This window comes from Arachis ipaensis, chromosome B04, assembly GCF_000816755.2.
Source record: "Arachis ipaensis cultivar K30076 chromosome B04, Araip1.1, whole genome shotgun sequence".
NCBI lineage: Eukaryota > Viridiplantae > Streptophyta > Magnoliopsida > Fabales > Fabaceae > Arachis > Arachis ipaensis.
In genome coordinates this window covers 19,281,861-19,287,360 of record NC_029788.2, presented here as the reverse complement: position 1 = coordinate 19,287,360, position 5,500 = coordinate 19,281,861, and positions in this window count along the sequence as shown.

Below are 5,500 nucleotides of genomic sequence, written 5' to 3'. Positions count from 1 at the left end.
ATAACTCTCCTTCGAATTCTTGGCCATCTCCTCGGCCAGATTCGCAGTAGCCTCCGCAGCAACAGCCCTGGATTTCTCTTTCTCTACATCCAGTTCCAACTTGGTCACCTTGGCGTCCAGCTCATCCTTCAACCCCTTGATCCTCTCATCCTCCGACTTGGCTTCCAGCATAAAGGCCTTCGTCGCATGGACGGAGAGTCTTGGATTGAGCGAAACAAAGCTGCACCCATATGCGCCATCCGAACACTACTATTGGTGATGAAATCCAGGTGGTGCAGGATGGACACGTTGTCCATAGGAAGTCGGCCATAAAGGGCAATCTGGTTATCAACAAACCCCACAGCATCAAAGTCAGGGGCATCCAGATTATAGGGTTCAACAGTCTTCTACATCTTGGGTGGAGGATCGGCAGCAGAAAGATAGGCAGCACCAGAGGTCGACTGGGGAGGATCAGAAGAAGCCAGGCAAACCTGGGAGGTCGGTATGACTCTCCTCGGCTCAGAGGTGTCCGAGGAGGACCTCCTCAGAGTAACTCTCGAAGATCCCTCCCCAGAACCTTTGGCCGAGATGTTCTGGGCTGCAGTCGCCTTCCTCACCCTCTTAAAGGCCTTCATGGAATCACTGGTCTTCACCATCTCTGAAAAAGAAAGCAGCAAAGTCAAAATTACAAAGTAAGAAAGGGATGGATTCACAAAACAAGCAAATAAAACAAAGGAAAAAGATAAAGAGAAATCGGCAACTACCCAATTCAGCTTGGAGAAGGAAGGGATCCCCTAAGAACCTTTTTGTGTCGAGGTGAGGAGATTCCCCCCAATTCTCCTCCAACACATGTACAAAGGCCTACTCGATTTTATCTAGCATTTCCCAAGTATACCTAGACACTACCACATTCTTTTGCCAGCATATGAGGAAGGCAGGCTCATTATTCTGTTCCAAGAAGAAAGGCTGAGCTCCTTCAACAGCTCGGACCTTGAAATAATAGTTTTTGAAATCCCTAAAAGATTCGTTATACATAGAAAAAACTTTCTTTCTCTTGGCAGCTCGGAAAGAAATCCAGGAAGCCTTCTTCTTAGCTGCCCCAGGCTTCGTCAAAACAAAAAGGTAAAGAAAAAGAGTTTGAGAAGGTCGGACATCCAGTTCTTGGCACAACAGTTGGAAGATTTTTATGAAGCCCCACGAGTTCGGGTGAAGTTGAGAAAGAGCTATGTTGCAGGACCACAACAGGTCGGTCTCACATGAAGTAAAAGGAATAATGATGTTCATTTGGCTAAAAAAGTAATCATACGCATAAAAGAAGGGACGTTCCCCCTGAGTCAGAGAAGGAAAACAAACTCTCTCATCAGAGTCAGGCGCCACCAACTCGTAGTTTTTCTCCTTATCTCTACTACTACAAATCCTATGATGATTCCTAAGTCGCGCACAGTATTCAGAATCAACCACAGTGACACACAACAAGACAAGAGAATCCAGCCAGTCAGACATGCCGTCTGGGATCTTAGTGGATATCTCGACAATATTTTTGCAGGAAGACATGGGTCAACTAGTCCTACAGTAAGAAAAAAGGAAAATGGGTTACTAATCAAACAGCTCGGACAAATCAGGAAATAGCTCGGACAAATATGGAGATAACTCGGACAAATAGCATGTGAATGTTAGAAGTCAGATACAGCAGTAAAAGGAAACCCCAAGACTCACACCAAGGTCCAGAGGCATCTTTTGGAGGCAGTAACAAAATTCACAGTCCATTACTCCAAGATACAAATAGAAGAAGATCTACGCATAAAGAAATCAAGTAAAAGGGGGCAGAAACAAGCAACAAATCAAAGAAACCCTCAAGGCGCGCATTACAGGCACAACGACGCAAAAAAGATTCAAACTTTTCAAATCCAAACAAAGATCAAAACTTTTTCATGCCCAAACAAACACAAGCAATAAAAAGAACGGCGTGAAAAGTAAAAGAGAGAGAGAAGACGAAAAACTAACCTGCAATAGAGAGGAGATGATGAACGATTAGAGACTGAAGCAACAACTGAAACGACGCCAACAATTGCCTTTGCAAGTGAAGAAAAAGAAAACATGAAGGCCCAGAAACATAAGGGTAAGGAGAAGGGAGAAGTTACAGTAAGCAAAGAGAAGAAAGACTGAGGGAAAAAGGCTTTTGAAATTCAAAATGAAGATACAAAGAGGGAAGCAAAGAAAACGGCAAAGAGTTAATGAGTTTTTGACCTTCGCATGTTTCCAAGAAAAAGTAAAAACGCGCGCTGTGATTAAGAAAGGAAACGTTTCGCATTCAAGCCACTAATAGGAGTCCTACAACGAGATCAATAAAAGAATGCTTGAGTTCGGCTTTTCCAGAAAGAGATCGAAGTCTAAAAAGACACGACCTCAAAAGGAAGACCACACTCAAGCAGGGGCACTGTTCATACCCTGGGTCGAGCTGAACGAACCGGGCTGATTAAAGACAAGTCGACCAACCTCTTCAGGTCTGGATTCCCCGACCTCTTCTTAAAGAGTTCGGCCAAATCATCAAAAGAGCCCAAAGCAGACCCAAATGAAGGGACACATCCCAATCTAAAGGCAGCCAAAGCCTAGAAAGATAAAGGCGGTTCCCCTTAAAGATAAGATGACTTCACTCAAAGATAAGATAAGATAAGATAATTATCTTATCTCTAGAAAAGTCACTCCACACTACTATAAATACACTGGAGCACCCAGGTATAACTCATACTCTGATTATACAAAAAATACCTGCTTAAAGCCCATGCTAACTTAAGTATCGGAGTCTCTTGCAGGTACCACCACCTTCCAGTGATGAAGGATCAGCGGCATCTCCAGCTCCACCAGATCCAACAAGTCGGGCATGACAGCTCTGACTACCACAGCAGATCTCATCCACGGTCGACTTTTAGTTTCAGGTAACCCTCGGAACAAGTTAGTACTGGGTTTGATTTGTGAGCATTTCATAGGGTTTGAGATTGATACAACATGGGTCGTTGAATGTGTGGATTCTTTTAGAAAAGGAAAAATGGAGAATTAATTCGTATGTGTCTATATGTCCGAGTTGAAAATGATTTTGAATGTGGTCAATGTATAATTGGGTGTTGATAATATATGGTAGTTATCGCACTATAAATTAAGAGTGATGTTTTGTACTGTTGAGTTAAAAGGAAAAGGAAAAAGAAAAGTATTAGTTGTAATCGCATCAATAGAACATTACTTCAGATGTGTCTTCAGAGTGATGGTTTGTGATGATTTGTACTGCAGAGTAAAAGTTAATTTTCAAGGACCATTCCTTGGTTCAACTAATATGTATGGTTGTCATTGATTGGTGTTTGTTTTGATACATTAGTTGTTCTCGATGTGAATATGGTTAATGGATGTTGCTCTCGAATGATTACATGTAGAAAACCAATTAATCCTTGGACCTTTGATTGTGTTGATTAAGCAAAAAGAAGTAGTTGGATGTTGGAATTTTTTATTGCTAGGTTGTTATTTGGTTTATGGTCTAGCGAGCAACAGGTGCAATTGTGTAAATTCTATATAAAATTGGTGTGTCTTCTGATCAAATTTACTTTTTATGCGCCGTCCCATATTTTAAATTAGTTGTGGGTTATGAGAAATTGATTTTATTTTTTTGATTTCGCCTGAAATAAGAATCAAAGCTGCTATGTTGCCTAATGTCCATGCCTATATTGTCGTTAATTTGATACGTCATAATCATGTTATTAAAAAATGTTTCAACACCACCTTAACTACATTATCATATCCATCGTAACCCTTTTGCTTATTAGGATATATTCTATTACTAAACATATATACATATATGTGGTTTCTAGTAAAAAACACTCCTTCTTGTCTTTAAACAGTAATAAATACCATTATCTCAGTTTTATTTTCTTATCTTTGAATTATGGTACAATTGATATTATCTGGTGTTGTGTTTTATAGTAATTCTTCTTTATCTGAACTCTAATAGTATAATTTTCATGGTTGTAATTCTAATTCTGGTCATATTAATGTGCACGCCTATATGTTACTTTATGTCTTTTTTTTGTGGCTGAATCGTATTTTGTTTCATAATGTTGCGTTTAACTTTATTTCTTCCTATTCTTGTACCGCTGACTTAGTTGAGTTTGGGGAATAAAAAAGAACTTTGTACCTGGAAATAATTTTTGGTCTGTTGCCAGAAATCACCTTCAAGACATGAGAGGTCGTACTACATCATTCAAAAATTTGTGTTTTTATTCTGATTTATCAGTTTGTTTGCTTCTAATGGCCGCGTTTTATGTTGACAAAAATTATTAGAGACAAGGTGCTCATCATGCTACATTGCAGATTTGTTCAAAGGTCTAGAAACAAACCAGGCCCAAGCAAATTAAAGCTAGAGGAGATAGAAGCAATGGGTTTTGGTTTCCTAAAGCTAGTCTCGAGGGCTCCTGTTAAACAAAGCATAATGGTTTCGTTGGCTAAGGCCTACAACACTAAAACGAGCATGCTGACCATAGATCATGGAAACATGTGCATTGGACCTGAGCTGTTTTAGCGTGCTTTCAGAATCCCACCCGGTGGTGAGTATAACTTTCTATGTTAGACAGCATTCAATCGGTTAAAATAGTTTTGGTCTCCATGGTTTTTCCTTTTTTCTACCTATTTCGCCGCTCATTTTACACTATTTTATACACATGCATGTTGTAGTTGACGACTTCCCACCATTTGACCGCGGGAATGCTGCTCATGTCTCAATAAAAAAAAAGATTTTACCAGTTGAAAATCATACAACTTAGGCGTTTTGTCGACCGCTGTGCTATGGATACTGCAGATGTTAGGATGGAGTTCAGGAGGCATTTCATCCTGCTCGTGCTGAAGATGTTTCTGTGTCTGACAGTGCAACACGTCATCTCACCATGGCGCATCGATACAATACTCGATGTTTTTCATCCAGGGAGATACCGTTGGATGTTGCATATTTTCAACTCGTTAGAACTGGCAATTGGGAAGTATCAACTTGAAAACAACAAGTCCTGTGAGGGTTGCATGTTCGCTTTACTGGTAACTTTTTAAATTCAAAATGGTATTTAATCTGACTCACTCTTGCATCCCAACATTTAATTTGTGTTTGCAATATTTGCAAGTTTTGTACTTCCAGAAGCTAAAGCATGGTGAACTCGAGAATTGTCAAGAACCTGAGCCGTGGCTTTCTGCAAGGACTGCTGTGGAGCTCAACGCTATGGGATCAACTGTTCAACCAGAGGTTCTCATTAAAGAAAGGCTAAAGACGAGCTCATTGGGAAGAGGCTCAGCAGTAGAACGCATCATAGGACATAAGGGGACACCGACAAACCAGCCAGCCAGAAACAAAAAAGTAACCAATCGATCCGGACAATCCTGAACCAAACACTCTGTCAACAGCATTGGTGCAGTATTTAGGAGTTGATATAATATTCTAGTGAATTTTCTTATAGGCAAGTGAATGGCAAAAGACTCTGTGCAGCTGGTATGC